Consider the following 23,772-nt stretch of genomic DNA (forward strand, 5'->3'; position numbering starts at 1 on the left):
TAAGAGCTCAATAGCGTAACAAAACAAAACTCTTACCTTATGTAACAAGTTTGGTTTCACCCCCCTTCAACTAAGTTGTTTGTTTACTTTCCTCATTTCCGTTTCTCTTCTTGTGTGCTGGGCTGAATTGCTAACCAGGGTGACTTCATCAAATATGACTGCCAGTCATATTTGCACACTGACTTTGAAACTTTAGTGAGTCATTTAAGTCGCACAGTATCTTTTCGTAACTCAGATAACTCAACAGGTCGGATAGAAATATTCAGGTGGATGATGATGAAGAGTAGAAGGACGTGGACTGCACACAGACAGAGAGAAACTGTGGTGCCGAATGCAAGACAATTTTCACAAAGCATAGAACAAAATATGCATTGGACTCAGCGTGCCAGGTTTTTGTGCGTTACAGTTTTTCTTCGGATGAGAAATTTAAAAACCACATCCAAAAAAAACCCCCCCCAGAAAACAAAAATGGACTCAGTGTGCAAAGACCTTAAGACTGGTTTCCGTCTCCAGAGAAACGGTGACTGGCAATTATGGGTAAATGCAGCCTTCTGTTATCCAAAACTGACAAAATAACAAAAAAAGAAAAGAAAAAAGAAAAAAAGATTTCTAAGACATGAGGAGATATAATTCAAATTGATGACTTTTATAGTAACCCAATACAGTATTGTTGAGTTATCAAGGACACTGGACAAAGATTATGAAAAGGAAATGAACATTTCTTACTTTGAATGTTCTCAAAACAAATTTGAATGCCGACGGTTTCTTAAAATATTGCATTTTTAGCTAACAATAAAACTTAAGTTGTCTTTTTTTTGTTTGTTCCTTCAGAAAGACACTTGGAAGTCAAATGACGTGGACACAGACCATCAGAAAAGAATAGACCAAAGAAAAAACATGGGCATCTCACAATTCTAGAGCTGTTATTGTGAAACAAAGACATTTTGTGCTGAGGAATAACATAGTTATTACACATAGTGATGTGACTGGGTTGTGTCAGCTGCTAATGGAGCTCTTAGGTCACAGGAGTCATGCTAATGCGCCTTGCTGTGGATACAGAGACTCTCCTCATGCTGCTGGCTGCTGTGTTGGTTTCCCATACTGTGAGGAGAGTCTCTGTACAAATTCATGTAGACAGCCTCACATTAACTCAATACTCTGTTCCAGGGATTTAGCATTCCTGGATCAGAGCTAATGTTACTCTGATGCTAATATCAATAGCTACGTGCTAACGGAGCAGCTGCTGTGTTTGGTGGTGAGAGAAAACAAAACGGGGAAGACAAACAGATAATTACTCCCCCTGGCCTCCATCTCTGTGCTCACCACTGGTGTTAAGTTGAAGATAGTGGTGAACAGAAGATATTCCCAGTGCATGCTACAGTTGTGTCTTTCTGATGGTTTCTCTTGAAGGTAATCCAAAACACCCTCATGCTGGAGGGTGTTCACTGCTGGCATCAAAATAAAGTTCGAAGTTCAGATCCAAAACTTGGAACATAGTCTGGTATGAACCTACCACATAACTTTCTGAACATAAATATTGGTATTCATGCAGCTTGAAGGCAATGTTTTTTGGGGCTTCATAGGAAAGGTTATTCGGTATGATCTGGCTATTCATAAAACTGTGATCTGACAGAATGAATAACCGTTAGAATTTGAATCCCTCATCTTATTGTGTGGTCTATCTTGCAGCATTTTCCCCCAGATTTTCAATGCCTTTGGTTCCTTCAGTGCCAAAACCTTCACATTATTTAACTGTATTTAGTCTTCATAGAGATATATTTTCTTAGACACAAAGAGAAAATGCCACTGCAGACATGTATTTAATAAAAAGCATCTCAACTTGTTTCAGAAATTTTCTAAAGAAACTTAAAAGGGAAATTGTTTGGTATGTGATTTGATTGGTGGGGCTTGGCGGACTGATACGAGGCAGATGAGAGTAAATGTAAATTTATATTTGTTAATCAGCTCTATGCAGAGCCTACGCTGTAGCCTACACACGTGGCTTATGCTGTTGTGAGCATTTATACTTGTGCAGTGGTGTGTCTGTGTCACTCTGCAGTTACACCTCCAAAACACTAGTCAGCAGTGGATTTTCTGTGTGAAGTGCTATAAAATTTAGTTGAATCATAACACACATTAAACATGGCTTAATAGCAACAATTTCAATTACAAGTACACAAATCGGCTTAATTATTACTTGCAGGATTCACAGACAAAGCACTTTGGCTGGACACATTTTCTCCACAAATACAACATGCTAACATTATTACCATGAGCCTATGGCATTTTACATGGTAGACATTAGACTAGCAGCTAGCAGACATTTTCCCTACTAATATGAAGCCAGGGACAACAGCAACATTTAACAAAGGTTATGTTACAAAATTCAACTCTGTTACAGCTCACAGGGTTCACCCACAAAAAAATCTGTCTTGCACTTATCACGTTTTCCAAATAAATACAACATGCATTATTAGCAGAAGCCTACATTTCTGGGGAGGTGCACGTCAGGCAACAGTGTCGATTCAATGCAGAAGTATAAGAGGCTGTACACATGCAGCATTTTTTTGGCGCCCTCAAATTCATTGTTTTCAATGTAGACATGTAGCAGGCGCGCTCAAATGCCAGAGCGACGCTGTCGTGGTGCACACACATTCCCAAGCGGCTATTTTTCAAGGCACGACGGCTGCACCCCGAGATAAACTGAGTTTAACTTTTGGAACGCAGCAGCGCGCACTGCATGTCATGTGAGGAGGACCAGCCAATCACAGCAGACAGATGTCTTTCCTTTCTTTCGTGAAAATCTGTCTGTGGCAAATATGGAAAAGTTGATCATTCTAGCGCAGAGCTGCCAGAGCTTTACATCTGTCCCACAGACGATAGGCCCACAGCGCCTGGAAGAAGATCAGCTCTGCACTTAGGGTTTCTGGTAAATACACTATAATATGGTGCATGGAAAGGTTGCTTAGCAACCTCAGATGCATCCTGCCGCTCTGCTCTTGAAAGCGGGCTCAAAAAAGGTGCAAAAATAGCGTTCAGCACCCGACCTTGCGTTTTCCAGGCGGGTAAAGATGCGGCATATGTACGGCCCCTAAATCCTGCTTAAGGCAGAAGGTTTATGTCGCCTACTCCAACTTTAACACCAAAGAAAATGTGTTGGCTGAGCAGATATTTCCCACCAAACATCTGACGTTGACTGGACTGCCAGATCAGGTCCATATCGCGTCGGTCAGTCCAGGACCATATCTGTATGTCTACATGACCTCCGTAATAGGTTGTGTATCTGAACGTCGTACTACGACTTCATCTGAACGTTGATATGACGTTCAATTTTTGAATGCTGTAGTCGATTTTTTTCTGCTCACCACATGAAATTTCAAAACAGCCTCTGTAATCAAACCTTAACACATGTGGACTCCCAATACATTTGTAATGTATGTGTGTGTGTGTGTGTGTGTGTGTGTGTGCCTGTGTGCGTGCGGTATTAGCACAGCAGCAACGGTTGCTACCTGCTGGGTGTTCTGCGCAAGCGCGAACCCGCCAAATTTGAATTTACGTACCCGTTATAGTTTATTTTTAGCTGCCTGCAGTTGGTCGCAGTCGCAGACACAGACAGCCCAGATAGCAAATATTTTGGCTGTATTATGGCATACATTTGTCATTTTTGGCTTCCTTTTGACATTAAGGAAGCCTTTTGGCTTAACTGTGGTATGATTAAGGTTGTCCATAATAGATAAGGAAGCGCCAGCAATATATGGCTGAGTTATGGCATATGTCTGGTTAACCAAAAGACTGGGCAAAGAGCGGGATCAAGTATTAGGGATGGTATGGCATGTTTATGGCAAGCCAGAAGATTGAGTAAAGAGCGGCAACATCTGATTCCATATATGGATGTGTTTTGGATGTGTTTTGGCATATTTCTACCCAGAAGAGAACCCCACTTCATTTTAAAAGCAAGATCAACACTGAGGTATGTACATGTTAAAATATTATAAATGTATACTTAGTAAAGGTTAATTGTAAAATCTGATTTTCTGTCATTGCCCCTTTAAAATACCCGATAAGGTTGACGTTTTACTTTAAAGTTAGTATTGTTAAAGTAGCCTAACTGTTACTGTAACTGTAACTGTAGGCTAACTGTGTGGTGGCTAATAAACGAGCTAATTGGTAGCAAACTTGATTCTTGTAAAACAGGCAGACCCAGCCCATTCGATTAAACTACAATATCAATGTTATTACACAGAGAGAACTTAATAGGAAGGAATAGGAAAGTATAATTGATAGCTTCCTAACCTTTACCATTGAAATGTAAACAACAGGTGACTTTGCCTTTCTGAAGTCGATTTACTGTTCAACATTACTCGTCCGTGGGGCTGTGCGTCGCGGACGTGCACGGTTCCCTCTGGTGTTGTGGCAGACAGGTGTTGTGTGAGATCCGGTTCCCCCTCGCGCCGTGTCTCTCCTACTATTTCCCACAAAGCTCTGCCCCGTTTGAATCGCGACAGAAGCCCATGCGGAAAGACGTCGCCTCCGAGATGTAGAGTATTATAGAAGAGAAACACACATTTCACCACTGACTTGTATCATGAGAACAGGTGATTGTCAACCTCCTTTCATATTTAATAGAGGGGAACAATAGGCTACCTAAGTGTAATATTCTCAGCTGTCAGGAAGTGCCTGCTGTTAAGGGTAATAAAATCATAGAAGGCTGAAAATCACAAGACATGTCTGTTCTAATGATACAAGTCAACAGCTCAAGCATGTGGGAGCTTCCACAAGAGGTTAATTATTGCATACTGTACATCACTCTTATCATTTTCAATGCTGATTATTTGTTAATTGTATAATGTGCTGTATTATGAAATACTGTTGTCCACCTCCACTATTATTTTTTCTTCCACCATGACGTTGTGTTAGTTTTAGTATGTTTCTCAAAAAAAAAAGAAAAGAAAATACACTGAGCAGATTATACGTCTTCTATACTCTTTTTTACGGAGCACCAGACATGACATTAACGAATGACATGAACGAATTAGTATTTCGTTCCCACGAAATACTAATTTGTGGCCACAATTTATTTATTTTTTCCCCCATGTCATGTCTGGGGCTCCGTACTACTTTTTGGCATTGTTTGGCATTAATATTTTTTTATTTGTTTGTTTTTTCTTCAAAAAAACTAATTATGTTTTCCCTTTATTTTCCTTTTTTGTTTTCAGTGCAAAATGGCATACAGATAGATAGATAGATAGACAGACACAGACAGACAGAGACAGATAGACACACACACACACACACACACACACACACACACACACACACACACACACAGATGGCCCTGGAATGAGACCTCTAGTCTCTTCCTGGATTAAAAAAGGAATTCGTAAGCTGCCTTTGATTCGTTTAGGTTAGGGTAATGTAATGGTACTTCATTGCAAATCAATGCAGGTAATTCTCTTTCGCTATTTTCAGGTCACCTCTCTAGGACTTGCTGGGGGTGCCACTATGAAAGACACAGGTCGGGGCATCCTCAAACGAGCCATGAGAAATGATCTGGCTCTAAAAGTAACCTGGAGTGGTGTAAATGGAAAGCTGGCCTTTGAAAGGCTTCATCTAAAAGCGGTGGTAGTGGGTAAGTTAACTGTATTAAAGCTTTTAATGAAGCATTCCGAGGTTATAGTAGATTTAGTAAGTCTGTTTGTTTTGTCTTTGTGTATATGCTATTACTTTTAGAAGCTGTGAGAAGAAACCCCGCCTGCTCTTTAGTCACTGATAATGAGATTGCAAAAGCAATTAAAAAGTGGTTACTGGGCTGGGGATAGAGACGGCGGGAGGAGGAAGCACCAGGACTTAGCCAGGACCAAGCCAGGACCCAGCCAGAACCCAGCCAGCACCCAGCCAGGAGCGCATTGAATGGAAGGAGGCTATAGTAATAGAACTGTATATATGTTCTATGATATGTTCTATAACATGTTTATAACTGTTGTCTATTATACAACAGTTAATTTCCTCACTTTGGCACACTTTGAAAAAAAGATGTTGGATAGATGTAATTTCTCATTTGTAGCCTGCTTGTTGTGTTTTTTTTGCCTGCATTCTACTTTTAACTGATCTTTGTGTGCCTGTCAGACATTTCCAGGGCCATATGCAATTAATAAAAAAAAATGAAATGATTTAAATCTTCCTATTTGTTTTTCAAATACAGCAGTAAAAAATTATGACATGGGGAGGGGGGGGGATTTGGGGCTCTTCTGGGACAATTATGGCTATATTTTGGAAGTCCACAATTAGTTTTGGGTGAATTTTGGCCCCCTTTTGGCATTCTTTTGGCCTTCTTTTGGCCCGCTTTTGGTCTCTCTTTGGGTCAGTTTTGGCTACTTTTTGGCTGGATTGTGGGAATTTGAGGCTCTTCTGGGACAATTATGGCTATATTTTGGAAGTCCACAATTAGTTTTGGGTGAAGTTTGGCTCCCTTTTGGTGTGATTTTGGCTTGCCTAATTTGGGCCATTTAGGGCCCAGAAGCCCAGCCATAACCTTGCCAAAATGACAAGCCAAATTTGGGCCAAACAGAAGCCAAAAGGTTTTGCTATCTGGGAGAGAGAGAGGTTGAATTGATCGGTAAGTAGCTATATTTAGCACATTACCTTTTATTTCATGTTAGCAATACAAATCTTTTTAACGTCTACTTTTCCTGTGTACTTTCACTGTGTTCATGATTGTTGTCTGAGAATATCTCCAGCTTTGCTTTTAGTCAGGGCCAATTTTAATGACCGTATAACGTTATTGCACGGCTACGGTTCATTATTTTAATTATTAAACAGTTTTTTTCAGTCTGGTTACTACCGTTTACGTCTAGGTCCGGACCAAATTAAATTATGGTTCGTTTTTTTTCCGGCCATGAACCAGCATTAACGTAACAGTATGCTTCTGCCCATCCATGCAGTTCTACTTGTAGCTAACGTTACTATCAGACAGTTTGCATTCTTTGTGCCATTTTCAACTTGATCTCACAGAAATACTTGAAATGACCACGACCTCTTCGGTATCTAGATGCAGTGTAATAACTAGTTTGGCTTTACTAGATATTAGATATATTCAGTAGATCTATCTTTTTACGACCCTATTTTACAAGCCGCAAACAAACCTACCGTCCTAAAAACGCCGTTTCTAGCGTATTAGCTAAAATATTGAATCTTGAAACATCTTTACTTTTTCTTAACATAGTTCATCTAGATGCAGTGTAATAACTAGTTTGGCTTTACTAAATATTAGATATACTGGGTAGATATATCTTTTACAACCCTATTTAGAACCGTACTTTGCAAATCAGAAGAACTACAACTGTGTTGGGACTGCATGGCACGGTCCCAGGGAATTGTAGTTTTTAAAAAATATAAGCATTTTTCCTAGATTTGGAAGTTGTAAATACTGAATTGAGAGTACACTGTGGACTTTAAGGGGATGGTAAACACATTTATGAAATCAGATTTTAAATATCTGATTTCTGAATGGGTGAAAATTAATTTGATCAATTTTATTAATTTTTATTTTATTATTTTTTGTCAGTATGGAGAAGCTGCTTTGACAGAAGCACCGCCTAGTGTTGAAATTAAGTATCATACAGTGAGATAACATATTTTGTCTTCCAACTTTTTCAGGGGCTGTACTGAAAACATTTAAAGAGGGGACTGAGGATGCTGTCCGCAAACATGCTGGGGAACACCTTAATCATGCTCCATCCAGAAAAACATATTAAACATACACAAGATAACATTAAACAAACACAACTCAACATTAAACGTAGACAAAATAAGTTGAATTTGTGATTTGTGAGAGATTTGAATTTGTGAGAGACAACAATAAAGTGTATTTTGAATGAAATACGTTGGACTTTTTCATGGGAAAATAGGGACAAGGGGGATATACACAACGCATTACATATACACATTACAATACACCCAAGATAATGGTATTTGTATGATCTCACAATGGAAGACAACAATTGAAGTGTATTTTGAATGCTGTACTGAATATTTTCATTGGAAAACAAGGTTGTAAATGGACCATAATTTGGCCAATATTTTAAATATTTTTGTACATAAAAATTACGTTCAAATTTGGTCCATATAAGATGTCGAGAGGACATCCATACCAACCATTTTTGGACCATATTTTAACCTTGTACAGACGTCCTGTAGCCGTCAAAACTAGACGTCCAGAAGACGTCCAAAAAAGACATTGTAAAAACTTTCATTCTGCACCCGATGGAAACGTCATTTCTACATCGGACCATGACGTCTAAAAGACGTTGTCACAACGTCGGCTTGCTCAGTGGGTTAACTCTAGTTTTCTTGTGTAAATGAAGCATCCCCAAAGCTGTTAATAAAGCTGAGATTATCCCCATGAGAAAAGCTGTAGTTAGTGACTTTTATGTGACTTTAAAAAAAGAAGACCACTCTTTTCTTACCCACTTTCCCAAAGAGTGCTGCAGGAATGACATTTTTCAGGCCAACACTGAAGTTAGCATTACCCTGGTTCCCTCATCTAAAAGCCTATGGGATCTTTTTGCATTTAATTTTTGATTATTGCAGGTAAAGTTCTGTGGCAAACAAAAGTTCATGATACACTTTTCGTTCATCCAGAAAATCTTCATAAATGAACACCATTTTTATGGTTTTTGAAGTGTAAATGCAAATAAAGAGCTAATGTTAGGCTTTAAATGAACTACATCAGTGGCTCCCAACTGGTGGGTTGTGGTCCAAAAGTGGGTTTTGGGTCCACTCTGAATGGACCACAAGTGAACATATGTGAAGTTTGTAAAATAAAAAAAAATAAAAAACACTTTATTTCAAAGTACAGTGAATTTCCAGCACAGAGCTTTTATTTTGAAGTGCTGTCTCATTTAGCCACATGTCAGCAACTGCCTTTTAAAGACACCCAAAAGCTTCAAAATTCACAAGTGAGGTATTTAGTGACATATATTATGTCATAGAACAAAAGGTGAAAATCTCTGACTTAAACATGAGGGAACCAGTAATGTAACTAACTTGTTTTTGCTGGTTTTAGAAATCATTCCTGCACCTTTCTATTACGATACCTTTTTTATTTTTCCCTTTTGATAAACAAATCTTTTCCAAAACTTGATTAATCTTTTCTTTTAACTCTGTTTTGGTCCTCACTAACTCCTGACAAAGATATCCGGAATTGTAGTGGTGAAATGCTCCACTATGTTCACCAGGTGGTTGCTAACTGTCTGTCTGAATCATATTAATTCCAGGCTGTAAAGCCAAACCACTGAGCTGAAAGAGGCTGAAATAGAGTTGAGTTAATCACTTTAGTCAGGTTTCTTTCCAAATGTAGTGTTCATTTTAACCGAACTACTGTAATATGAGTTTTGGGCGCAGTGAGATCAGCAGTCGGTGGCACTAATTATCCAGTCAGGTATCATTAAACCATTGCAAATAAAGAGTGTGTAACAAGATGACGTAATTAAAAGAGGTCCAGGCAAACCTCAGCTGATCAAAAATATCAATCAATCAATTTATTTGCCTTGTGAAATCATTAGGTACAATTACCCTTTAATGTAATCCCAACGGTTCCTTCAATTATGCATTTAAAAGGACTGTAATAATGACTACATGTTTATGAGCAGTCTTAAGCAGTGTCTTTATTTAGGATCCCTGTGTCCTGAGGGTAGAAGCTCTTCCTGAGCCTCATAGTGCTGGACTGGTATATCCGGTACCTTATTCCCTTTCCTTCTACCCTTCTTACCTCATCAGGGAGAAAGGTTATTCAGGTAGTTGGGATCTTTGATGATCTTCCTGGCCTTATTCTTGCAGTGCCTGGTAAACAGGATAGAGCAATGCCTATTGTATGTTCAGCCAGATAAACCACTCTTAGCAGGGCCTTGTGGTCCTTTTTGGTGCTGTTTTTGTATCAGGCAGTGATGTTCCCCATCAGGACGCTCTCAATGGTGCAGGAGTAGCAATTCCTCGGTATTTGAGGAGATACCTGTAATTTCCTCAGGTTTCTTGGGCAAAAACAGTCTCTGTCGATCCTTTCTCACCACTGAGTCAGTATGCAGCACCCAGGTCAGGCCCTCCGTGAAATGGACATCAAGGTTCTTAAAACTGTCCACCCCATCCAGAGGACCCGCTGATATTAAGGGGATGTAGTTCCTTTACTGCTTCCTCCTACAGTCCACTATCATCTCCTTAGCTTTTCTGACATTTACAAATAGGTTGTTGTCCTGACACCAGCAGAATCGAGCGAAAGCACTTTAGTTTTCATCAATATATCAACATTTCCACCGTTTTTTGGGGCAATATTTAGACTTGTTCAAATTCTCTGGCATTTCCATTCCGTTGCCTTTGATTTTTAATGCCCTAATTGGAAAATGCACATAGAAAAACGTGGATGGTAATACACATTATGTCACTTCTTTACCATTACCCAGTCATTTAACTAGAGATAAGCCAACAGATTCTCACTCTGACCTTGTCACATATTGACGTGTGGTCATAGGCTGTGTTCGAAACCGCATACTACATACTACATACTGCCATACTACATACTACATACTCAATCAACAGACAGTATGCAGACCGTTTACACTGTAGCATACTACATGATAACCCACAATGCATTTCGCTCCTGCCCAAGCCGAAATCAGCCGGCCTTAATCTGATTTCCCTTAAGCTCTGAACTCTGTAAATATATAACTTTAGCAACATTTGAAACATTTTTAGGCGAGAAAGTAGCCGTTTAGATCCACAACGTGTTGAAAATCTGACCAAATACCAGCTGTTTACAATTTTGTTCGGACGATTTTGGAGATTTCGGCGCTACTCAAGCTAGCCGTAGTGAGCAACGCACTTCCGGTTATTTTCACAAAATAAAACACCCGTTGCCCTTTCTTATACAGAAAACCATAACGATAAAATTTGTGCTTTTACTTTGAAAACGGGAGGCGAACCTACCCTTGATGTAGCTAGCTTGAAACCGCCGTTTTGACCGATCTCGTCCCGTTAACGGAATTTGACCGTTCAAAATGACTCACCGGAGAGTCTTGTCAGCTCTGAGACGAAGATCGGCCCGCCGTCTTCGGTACATCATGCTCGCAATCGACTTGGGATTGTTCTCAGATGTAAGTTTCCTTTTTAATCAACTATAAATCTAATCATAATATACAACGCAATATAACATACCTCACAGCCTGAAAATTGGAGGGAAAAATGTACATCATTGAACAACAAAGTCGTTGTGAATTGAATGATTTCATAAAGTTTAATTAGTTATAATATACAGTAGTAATAAATATAAATAAATAAATAACTTCTTTTTTCTTTTGTCCTGTTCGCGGCAAGGAAGTGACGATCAATGACGTCACGTTACGTTGCATCTTGGGTAATTTGAGTGTGAGTAGTAAGCTCATGATGTATACTCAACATTTCTGGTGAATCTAGTATGCATCCGGGAACTTCTCGCATACTCAAAATCGCATACTGCACAGTGTAAACACACTACATACTCAAAGAGTTAGTATGAGTAGTAGGTACGTATGCGGTTTCGAACAGACCCATAGACTTTCCACTAGGGCTGTAGTCTCCTGGTCGACTAGTCGATTATTTGGTCGCTATGCTCTCGTCCGACCAAATTCTCATTAGTCAAATAATCTCCGTGTTACTTTCATAAGGAAGAAAAGTGCTACATCAATAGCTTTCCAGGATTAATCCATTATTTCCTGCAGCGGGGGGACAGGCTAAGTTATCTTTGAAAATGGGGGTGTTTTCAAAACACCCCTGCTGTTGACAGAAAGTTGAACTCGCCCACCCTCACGCTCAGCGTCACGGTGACGCAGACCTCCTGTCAGTTTCTGTATACTGACACCATTTCCCTCAGTGGAAACAGAGCTTGTATTTACTTGTATTTCACAGATAAGAAACAATAAATTGTGAAGACAGTAAAGCCTCCACTAAAATAGCATTTTAAGTCGTGTGTGTGATTAATCCCTCAGTGATTTATACTTCGGGATTTCTCCTGGCTTCATATGAGCAGGGGAAATCTCCACTCATCGCTAGGCTAATGTATACAGTGTAAAATGTCATTGGCTGGCGCTAATAACGTTAGCATGTTGTATTTGCTTGGAAAACGTGTTTAGTATAAGACAGTTGTTTTGTCGGTGAATGTTGTGAGTTGTAATGGAGCCAAACTATGTGCCGTTACCTTTGTTACATGTTGCTGTTGTCCCTGGTTTTATATGAGAAGAGGAAAAGATTGCTAGACGCTAGGTCAATGTAAAACGCCATAGACTTGTGCTAATAACGTTAGCATGTTGTATTGATGGGGGAAATGTGTCCAGATAAAGACAAGTGTTTGTCTGTCAGTTCTGCTATTTATTGTGAAGCCAATTTGCGTACTTGTGTTTGAAATTGTCTCTATTAAGCCATATTTAATGTGTGTTTTGAATCAGCTATATAAAAATTTTTTGATTTGAACTAAACTTTACAGCACTTAACTAGACTATAGCATTTTGGAGGTGTAACTGCAGAGTGACACAGACACACCACTGCAGAAGTAAAAATAACGTGCAGATTTTTTTTCCCCACGACTAATCAATTAGTTGAAGATTATGTGCGACTTTAGTCGACCAAGGTTTTCTTTGGTTGACTACAGCTCTACTTTCCGCGGCGACATATGATGTGCAGGGTACCCTGGGTGTGTTTGTTGTTGATGTCCTGGGACAGTGTGTCAACTTCTGCCTGTTACATGCAGTCTGCTTTCAAAATACACTTCTGTTTTCACAAGAAATGAGTACAGTGTCTTTCAAAAAAATGCACTACATAAGTACAACACTGTGAATTGATGTTTTCTTTTCTTCAACAATTAACGCCGTGTGTGTTGGCTAAACTGAACCATATATGGTTCAGTTTAGCCAACACTCACGGTTAGGTTTAGGCAACAAAAGCACATGGTTGGATTCAGGAAAAAAATTACAGGGTTTGGCTTCACAGTCTTATAGGAAGCGAACACCAGCCTCTGGGGTGAAAGTCAGTGGTTGTTGGATCCATCCACCACCCCTCCCACCCACTCGACTTGAACTTCTAACCCCTTAACTTACGTTGTTGTCCCGCCGTGTTTCCCTTTGACGCCGCTGAGTGCTGTTAAACAATAATGGTGACTGGCTGCGTATCACCCCAACGGCATTCAGCAACTTCAGAGTGAGACCAGGTTGGTACACCATTATCTGTATCTGTTCAACCAACAAAAATTACCTGTATGCATATCTCCACTTGGAATGGGGGTTAAAATATAGGCGAGTGGGGCTTAAATACGGAGGGGGTGGGACCTAACAAGGAGTAATTATTTTAAGCCTGATAAAGATATGGGTTGATCAGAAGTTGCTAAATGTATTATTTATAAGAAAATTATTTACAGTGCAGCCTCAGAATTGAGCTTCAGATCATTTTTGATCACAAGAGTAAGAAATTGAACACAGCTACCCAAATGAGTACTGATACGGACACATTTTACTCGTATAATACACATAGTTGTAACAAGTACATTGTCTGTACTGGATACTCATTTCATTCGAGTATTTGGCTCAACCTCACAATTAACCCACCATTGTTTGTACACAACCTTAACTTTGGCCATGGCACATCTGAAAACAATCAGATGAATCACAGTTGTGGAAGGACAACATTATAATAAAATGTCCTGATGGTAGGATCATCAGATAAGAAATTTCTCTCTTGTTAGTTAGTTATTGATGAGAAGGTTCACTGTCTTGCACTCTGTAAGCTAAAACACAATGGATGCTTTGTCAGTGGGGTCAATTGGCCATTCTGCCAGACGGGAGTTTGTTCATAGAATAATGGTAGTCGGTGTTACCACATATGAAACAGTATCTGTTTTCATGATAAGTATATCAGGTAAGAACTACATAAAATGGGAAACCCATGAGCTATATTAACGTTATCAATAGTGTTATTTACATGCGTACTTCCTTCCCCACACTTCAGTGCCTTGACTGTGTATCATAGTTCTTTTTGTATTTAATATCACACTCACCATCATGCACACGTCACTCTGTAATTTATGAACTAGTCTCTTGGCCCTAATTACGCCTAAGGAGATATTGGTACCTCTGTATTTACAAAGCCATTCTGGGTAAACTCACTCTATATTAGTGTAACCTCCTGTCCCTCACCAACAGCTGTTTTGATTCTCGCTCCACTAGGAGGGGGCTCTACTAGATAACCAGCTTTTTTTCCTATTTTGCACCCTGGTCATGGAATAACCTTCAGAACACACTCCAGCTCCATAATTTTGTCTCAACGGGAGAGTTCAAAGCTCTGATAAAAAACAGTGTAACCAAAGTCTACTATTGCTATTCCTAAACTGGACTTTGAATTATATATCTGTTTTTAACGTGCTCTGTTTTTAATTGTCCCTTGTCTGTTTTTGACATGCTGTATTTTATCATTTTTGTAACCTTGTAATGGTGTGCTATCTTAGCCAGGTCTAACTTGAAAAACAGATTTTAATCTCAAGGGACTTACTGGATAAATGTTTTTGTTAAACATTACATACAACATACTGCACTGTTAAAGGTTCAGTGTGTAGGATTGAGGGATTACATTAGTAGAAATTGAATATAATAATAAGTATGGGTTCTGTATGGTGTTTTTGTTGACTTATAATTAGTCTTTTATATCTACATAGGGAGTGGGTCGTCTTCTACAGGGGTTGCTACATTGCACCGCCATGTTTCTATAGTAGCCCAGAACAGACAAACCAAACACTGGCTCTAGATTGGGCCATTTGCGTTTTTGCGGCCACTGTGGTTAGCAGCATCTCAGGCGATGAGAGCAGTGGAAAAACACTGATGTTTGTGAAAACAGGACACTGCTCCATTTATTTTTAAAGAGGACGAGACCTCTGCAGATAGTTCAGCTCCCAGTAAAAACCTACTGAATGTCTAGGTTTTAAGTTATCAGAGAAAAAAGGGTAAGCACAGATTAGCAGGTGCTAGGTTAGCAGCCTGTCTCTGATAGGCTGAACAATATCGGAGAAACACTGATTTGTAACGTGAAACTGATTTATTCAGTATTTTATCAGTTTAAATTACTGGGCCTGTTTGTTTTGCAGAGGAAGAGACCTCTGCGGATAATTCAGTTGTTGGTAATGATCTTCTGAACAAAGAACACTGAAGGAATTCTAACCTGGAGAAGTTTCAGCTGGTTGCAATCTGCAATCCTCACTGCTAGATGCTACTGAATCCCTCTAAATCTTACACACTGTTACTTTAAATATTCTCCTAAGACCCAAGCTTTTGTTTGGTATGCATTTTTAATTTCTCTGAGCTATTTGGGATCAGTAGGATCTGATAAGTATAAAAAGCTAAGTGTTGTCTTTTGTAGTAGTTTTTGAATTAAATGAATAAATACTTTTTAATAGCCACAAGTGTGTAATAAGGTATAAAACAGTTTATTTCAATGCCTGAACGTTGTTGTGCAAAAACATTTCGTCGATGTTTTGTAACTCTATTAGTTAGAGGTCACTTTTCAAGTCTAAAACTGTTCATCACTGTTCATATCACTGCCTGAACATGACTGTTGAACTGGGATTTGTTCATTAAGTAACTCTGTATGAATTTTCCTTGCTCCATCCTCCAAGCTAGGAACGTCCTTTTTGCCTCTAGAAACAGTCTGTCACACCTAATTGGCCTTCATGAAATGCTGTAATAATTCAATGATTAAGTCCTACTGTCTTCAAACAAGACGATAATAAAGTCTGATTGTCCTCAAATTAGTATTTCTTAATTAACGGCATCTTGATACCTTGTTGCCATTGCTAAAATTGGTCTAATTTGTATACCATATCAAACAAACTTTAATAAGCATAATTAAACAAGTTTCAATCATAAAATGTGATCAGGTTTTGTACCTTGCCCACTTTTGTGTCCAGATCAGCTGTAGACTTAGCCTGAGTGTCAGACTGAAGCTCTCAGAACCTTCAGTCTGACATGGCTTCCATTGAAGGCGATTTACAAGGGGGAGGGAATTTGATTTTTCCCTAACCAATCAGTAGAGATCAACGGCTCACCCAGAATCTGACGTCATTAGTATCCATGCCTCGGGGGTGCCGAAAACAAGCGAGCATTGCCCGTTTAAAATGTCTCCGTCGTCGTGCACGCCCAGCTGCATCGCCGTTAAATCCAGTTTAGCAGCTTCCTTAATTTGGTCCTCCATTAACGCGAGTAGTGGCGAAATACCTCGATAGCATCGTTAATGTGGTCTGTAGGATCTGTAGCGGTCGCCATTGTTGCTATCCTCACCAGTTACCCACCGGCGTACAGCTTGACATCAGCGTGGCGCTGATTGGCTAATCGCTAGACCCCCGGCGTTCATTGGTCCGTCCATCGTTTGGACGAGATAAATCGCAAATTCACTGAAGTATGCCAGACCAGTAATGCAAGCCTACTCAGTTGAGTGGGCGGGGTCTATGGTCTGGAACCAGGCTACTGTAGACTGACTTGGCAGAGATGGTTGCCATCTTGTTTTTACATGTATTAGTGTATTGTGCTTTTGCTACTATTTGATGGCACAAAAAAGTGTCCACTAGCGAGGACAACAGGTCTAAGTCAAGCAGAATGGAGTATAAGGTGGTGCAGCAAAGCCAAAATGTGATGTTCTCATGTCAGGTCGGTGGGGTCTCAGGAGGATATAGTGATAACAACTTCATTTGGTTTGGATGACTTATTGAGAAAGTGGTAAAAGGCAACAAATTCTATTACTGGGTTAAGTCACTAGTTCATCTGTCATTGTGGACTATAGCACTATAGCTTGCAGGGAAAGGTTTCTGTCTGAAAATCATGTATGTTTCACTGATGACATGTTAAGTTTTTATTGTAATTTAACATTCATGCATACTATTGCTTTGGCAGAAATCCCACTGCAGTAGTGACTGGCTTTTGTATTGCTTTGACCCAGAGTCTATGACAAACACAACACTTTCCTGACCGACAGACCACTTCTGAGGACGCTGATAAAGATAAATAACTTCCATTCAGTAAAATTTCCTGCATCATTAAACATGGCAAACCTATTAGTTCGGAGAGGTTTTGAGGAGAATCCCACAAGAGATCAGCTAAATCAGATCCACTGCAGTAATCATAAAAAGAGGGATAGCTATGCCTTGCCAGCCCGACGGCATCAAAGGGGATATAGGGAACTTAACATGGCTCTTTGTGCATGAATAAACAGGATGATGGTTCACTCTAGGTACAGATAAAAGCAGCTCTCAAGTGCTGCCCTTTATTTTGACTTTCATTTTCGCCGTCACGAGTCGGTTCACTTAATGCCCATAACCTTTGCGGCTTTGAACATTGTATGATTCTGCGTTACCTTTCCCCATTAAAATAACATAAAAACCTCTAGTACAATACGTTAACAATACAGGATTCAAAAGGGGCAATCATAGCTAGTTTTGTCTGCTCCTGTGATGCTAATTGGTGCCTTTTGTGACTCAGGAGGCAGACAATGTGACCCCGGAGGTAAAATCATTGTTCATTTTTACAAGAGATTAACATTTGGCAGAGGAAGGGAAATAAGTTTGCTACAGGCTATTCTCTTTTCTTTTAACACACCCTATCTATATATTATCATGTAGTTATCTCTCTGGATTACAGGGTGAGGAGCCACAAAGAGAATAACCAAAATCATGAGTGAAGACCTGATCCTGGACTTTCTGGCATCACCGACTTTTTATTCTTCAAAGTGGACATTTGGTAGTTGTAATGTGAATCTTTGGGTTTGAGGACTACCTGTGCGTTCGGAGAGTGAGGGCTTTGGTTCGAATAAGAGCACCCGCAGAGCCAGACGTGCAGCGGCATACCCTTTGTTGTGAGTATATATTGACATTTCACACTCCAGTAAATGAGCAGGTCCTGGCCCTTGGCCCTTGATGTGGGTACGGTGCCACAGAGCAAATTGAAAGCAGCTCAGGGGAGAAGACAGGAAATAGACATAGCCCTTTCTACCGGGCTGTTTGTTTTCCTCAGGGCCAATAGAGTCAGTGGCTCAACATAGTATGCATGCTATATAGTCATTTCTTAGCTATGTCTGATAAACTATATGTTATTATATCACTTACAACTGTATCTGTCTGCTCCTCCTCCCTGTTCATGGTGCACAGTCAAAAACAATTCAATCTGTAAATTGAAGCATCACCCCAACCTTTCTCCAAATGCACACACAAACACACACACCTAAGCCTTATCTTCCATCAGGGTTGTGGACTGACAGCTTTTCATTTGGACCGTCCTTGTGGTAAACAGGTACTTTTCAGAAAGGCATTAGAACAAGTTTATTGATCGTCCAATCCACTCACAGCTTATTTGGTTGATGGTGGTGGTATACCTCAAATCAGCATACCTTCACTAGCACAGACAAGAGTGGCTTCAGGGGAAGTGTGTGTCTGTGTGAGTTTCAGTGTGTGTGTGTGTGTGTGTGTGTGTGTGTGAGGGGGGAGTGGGAGTAAGGGCAAGTAGGTCAGAGATTCTCTGAGTTTGCTTCACTGCCTACAACTTTAATTAGGTTAAAAAGAACGTTTGTAAAACTTAATTTACGAAATGATGGACACTGTCGGAGATAAACACCAATTCTATTTCAAAGAAAATTGCTAGGTGGAGTTAAGGAGGAAATGTTCTCCAAGTTAAAGCCTGGTCATGAAGCTCAGCATAAGTTCAATCAGGAAGACTTTCTTTGTGCTATATCCCTTCACTGTTGTCTCTCTATCCCAGTCCCACCACTTCCTCCAGTCAGCTGATTATGAGCATTCTCTCTCCCAGTTAGCCAATCAAACTTTGATACAATTTCCTTCAGCCATTCATGTTGCTACCACCAAACTATAAATTTGCTCTCCTCTCTGCTCCTTACAGCTGTCATTTAAGGCAGAACTGTCGCACCCTCCTTGCCCTACTACGTCTTTACCACCCTCCTGGAATAAATAACACAACAATGGGGTCTGTTTACCAAAGACTTTTCACATTTCTCATCTTTTGTGCACATGGACATAAATATTCTTGTCTCTCCTGATTGAAATACCAGTCAACAGCCAATTTGTTCTCATTTCCAGGTCATCAAATAACAATTCTTTGTTACACCCCTCAGTGTCTCGTAGTGACACACAGGGAACCCTTTAGTAACTGTTTGATGCACAGCTGAAACACATTGTAACATGTTGTTGTTTCCATGTCCAATAATGGTCCAGTTGGACCTTCTTTTACAAACCAGAAAATATTGATAATATTATTGCTATGACTAAAGCAAAAGCAAGTATATTTTTATTTATTTGTGCTTTTTTTGAATGAAATGGAATTTTATTGACCGTCTGTTTGTTTGGTTGTGAAATGGTTGTGATCAATGGCAGCACTGCGACGTCCACTCTACATTCAAAGACTAGTATTATTTGATGCCCAGTTTTTAACTGAAAAACAAAAAACAAAAAAAATGTTCATGCCATGTATGTACAGTATATTTACATGACAGTTATTACATGTAGCGTTTGTGTGAGCTAAAAGTCTTTATCCAACCAGTCTGCATTCACACATGGGAGAAGTGGCCTTCAGGGCTTTTTGCCAGAAAGTCAGGTGACGTTTTAGATAACATATTAGCAGTGGTTCCCATCTGGTCCAGCCTTGGGGTCCAGATTTCTCCTTAGTCATTAGTTCAAGGTCCCACAGTTGAATACATTCAGTATCATAAATGCCATTTGGCCCTGTTGTTGGGCTAGCTCGTTGTCTCTGTCTCACTCTATGACAGAAAATGGCGCTTCAAAATAAAAGCTCTGTGCTCTGTACTTAAAATAAATAATAATTATAATAATTTACACCGTTGCAGTCCATTCAAAATGGGCCTGTGACCCACTTTTGGACTGCAACCCACCAGCTGGGAACCACTGGTGTAAAGGGTGACAGTCCATAACTCAACAAGTTGTGGTGGATGACAGGGCTGGGCGGTATGACAAAATTTTCATATCACGGTTTTAAGAAAAAATCATATCGGTTGCACGGTATTTCATGGTATTTTGCTCAGGTTCGGCCAACTTGACATGCTGCTGTGTTGTGCTATGGCCTATTCAAGTGCCGGAATTTGTTATTTACCTGACAACGCCTGAACGCAACACACGCTCCGCTCCATTCATTTGGGCTCCACTGACTGCGTATGGAAGCGACACGTAGAGAAGCCAGCAGGGTTGTTTACCGTTTGCCGAGCCGAGAGGCTGCATGTAGGCTGCATGAAATGTTAAAGCATTTTCCACCTAAGTTATTACATATATTTGAGTTATCTACAAGTTTACTGTACTGTTTGTCATCTACTCGCTTTCAAATGTCCGCCACGGACATTTACACAATGTCACGGATAAACATGGGTAAATGCATGAAAAAAAATCATCACATATCACCTCTGATAATGGTTTATTCATTTAAAAACACATTGTGCTCGTTTAGCACACTATTTCATGTAGTTTTTATCTGCTGGAGGGTCGCGTAGGGGAGCGTAGCGCGACAAAAATAGAAGAGCCGCGTAAAATAGAGAGTTGTCGCGCGACAGACGGGGGTTGTCGCGCCGCTCCCGTTGCCGGTGGAGCCGCTGTAATTGATTAACAGGGGGGCGAGCTGCTACGGGACTCGCGCTGCAGACGTGTCGCGCCGCTGACGTGCCCGGTGGAGCCCGGCCGTAACTGTCTCGGACTCGGGACGGTTCGTCTTCGGTCAGGAAAATGCGGTCCGAGCCGTGCTCTAGTGTGCTCACCTGTGTGTGTGCGCTTTGTCTGTGTGTGTGCGTGTGTGTGTGTGTGTGTGTGTGTGTGTGTGGGTGTGTGCGCATCGGGGCGAAACTCCGCCGTGCGCGATACAGAGGGCAGAGGAGAATTGTAAACGGCGGTGCGCCGCTGCTAGTTGCATATAGGGGAAACACTGCTCTTTTTGGTATGAGTTCTTCTGGGTCATCGTGTACAGTTGCTTTGCTTTCAGGACTCTCTCCGGCAGCCATTCTCGCCTCTAAACTTTTCTATGCTCTCACTCTCACCCGCTCAAGCGTGCCTGTGGTGTGCAGCGGTGAAATGGGTCCCCGCTGAAACACTTTCCCGCCGCGCACGTTCCGGACGTTGTTTGGGCTATTCACCGGTATTGCGGTATATGAAAAATTCATATCATAACGAAAATAAATACCGGTTTTCGGTACAAACTGGTATACCGCCCAGCCATAGTGGATGAGGGGTTCAAGCACAGAGCTTTCACCCAGAGGACTGGGGGTCGAGCCCTGTGTGGGTTGATTTTAGTTTATTATCTGGTCATGTTAACATTGTATTTTGATGTTGCTTGGAGGACTTGCAGCTGAAGGGTAGGTAACATCACAGATGTCAGCACAACTTTTATTTTGGAACTTTTTTTAAAACCATAACGGGACATCTTGGTTGGATGTTCAAACAATAGTCGTTCGTCTCAGTGTTTGCTGGGAACCTCCAAATGTCTTACTCTCTATTTCAGGATTCATTGAATTGTGTAATTACACTCACAAGTCCAAAGAGAAGCTGTGCTAAACTTGCCATCCAATTTTAGCCACATTAATGGGATGGCTGTGGGGAGGAAATGTCTGTTAGGGTCCAGCAAGACAGTTTTGTCATCCCTCCATGGGTTGTGACAAATACATTTTTTTTTTTTTTTTGTTACGTTGGTGAAGATTCTTAGTCATTAAGGTCATGGTAATCCTAAATGCTACATGGTAGGCAACTGGACTTGCTTGAGTTTCTTTAAACCATCACTGTTGGAGATGGACGGACCATTGTCAAACAAAGGAGGCCGCCTATGAAACCACTTATTACCCACCTATAATGCAGTCTGAAGATCCCTCCCCAGACAGCTTAACACCTATTCACACCTGTACCCACCTAACCCTAACGAAACACATGATGGCCAGGTGGGTCAATGACTGTAATGTGACCTTCTCAACTCTGAAACTCAGAGCTCACATGTGACCTCAATACCTCTCTAACACACCAAACACAATACAAATTTTCGTGTTGCATTACTCACACATGTTTAAATGCTAGAATATTTTGTATTGGCTCACTTCAAACGCGCAAATAACTTGCGTCATGTGCGTTCAGTTGCTTAATTGATGAATGACCTTCCACCAGTACGTCCTCTGCGTCCTATGTCCCTGAGGATCTCAATGCTATTTGGCTATGGTGCAAATTGGTTGCTGAAGTTGAGATTTTTCATCTCTCGCAAATGAGCATATGATGCAAAATCACACTATTCGCTTTGCACTGCTTAAGTCGTGTATTTCACACCCTTCGCATTATATCCATTGCGTCCATTGCGCCACCTTGCAGGAATTCACATCTAATGGCGTGCTTATATTGACTTTACCTGTAATTCACTCTTGCTAAATGTTTTTTTTTGTGCTCGGTGATACACTCCCCACCAGTCAGTTAGAACTAAAAAGCCTCTTGGAATGGAGGTGAAACGTCTTCAAGAAACTCAAGCCAGTACAGTTGCCTACGATATAGCACTTAGGATTTTTTTTAACATATCCATAAGAGCTGTGAAAAAAAATAGCTATTGTGGATGCTGGCATGGCTAGCACTTTGACAAGAGCTAAACTACCAGATGACCTTGACACAGACAGCTCTGCACAGGTCACAGTAGAACACCAAAGTCGAGTGTTTCAGGGGGAAAAAAGTGTCTCATGTGTCAGGCTCTGTGAAAATAACAGGAGATTTAATTAGAAATTTAAAAATAAGAATGATTGCTTGTGAATTCAGACCAACTGAAAAAGAATAGCATATATATATAGTATATAGTATATTTTATTGTAATTGGCCACTGGCCTGTGTGAGTGCAGCTGACGCCAAAATGTTGACAACACATAATCAGTGAATTAGAAAAAGCAGGTCGAAGCTCATCCAAGATAGTGAGTCAAGATTATGACAGAGCCTCTGTCGTGTCTGGCAAGCACGGTGGTGTTCAGAGGATCTTGAACAGAAACTTCAGAAATACCATACGTACATTGCCTCAATCACCAGCCGCGTCTTGTACATTCCCTGCCAGCAGAACAAATGGTGGAGGATATTTTTTTTCTCAGTGTTTGCAATGTACAACTGTACAGCTTTTTCAGGAAACCTCCAATCACTGTACATTACAAGGGTGAGGGCCTTTAGGGTTTGCTCGATAAAAGATGGACTGGTCATGTCCCCACTGTGTCGGTTGTCATTGCATCTTTTAAAGACCTCGTCTCACTTCTGACAGAGTTTGACATTGTGCAAGCCCTTGGCCCTGAAATAAGGATGGAGGCAGCTGGGCTGCTGAGAGAATTGTCTGAGCTAAGCTTTATGTTTACAGCACATTTTTTGTGCACAAGATTTTCCTCGCTACTCCATCCTGCTAACAAGCAACTCTGAAGAAGAGCTACGGCAGTTATGGGAATATAGCCGCCGATGCCACAGTGGTCCCTGCACCAAAATGGAGATGAACAGAAAACAGGAAGACATGCTGGACGGTTGCTTTGAAAAAAGTTGTGGTTCCAGCCATTGAGGTTGAACTCCAATGAGATTATTTCTTTCTCCAGAGCCAGAAAGTTCTGCCTCCAAGAAATGTTGTGTAACTAAAAGACCAATCTGCTGAATGCGTGCGCGCGCACGCACACACACACACACACACACACACACACACACACACACACACACACACACACACACAA

At 40.6% G+C, this 23,772-nt stretch overlaps 1 long non-coding RNA gene across 2 annotated transcripts; it reads left to right on the top strand.

Moving 5' to 3' along the window:
* The first annotated feature begins 3,957 nt into the window (after positions 1-3,957).
* Positions 3,958-6,170, top strand: LOC126398764 (uncharacterized). Of its 2 annotated transcripts, none has more exons than XR_007570810.1 (3): positions 3,958-3,970; positions 5,470-5,629; positions 5,731-6,170. It is a non-coding gene; the product is annotated as an uncharacterized LOC126398764 (long non-coding RNA). The 2 variants fall into 2 exon arrangements; XR_007570809.1 differs by lacking the exon at positions 3,958-3,970 and adding an exon at positions 5,359-5,380.
* The last annotated feature ends 17,602 nt before the right edge of the window (positions 6,171-23,772 follow it).

The sequence above is a fragment of the Epinephelus moara genome, chromosome 12, assembly GCF_006386435.1.
Source record: "Epinephelus moara isolate mb chromosome 12, YSFRI_EMoa_1.0, whole genome shotgun sequence".
In the NCBI taxonomy this organism is placed as follows: Eukaryota; Metazoa; Chordata; class Actinopteri; order Perciformes; family Serranidae; genus Epinephelus; species Epinephelus moara.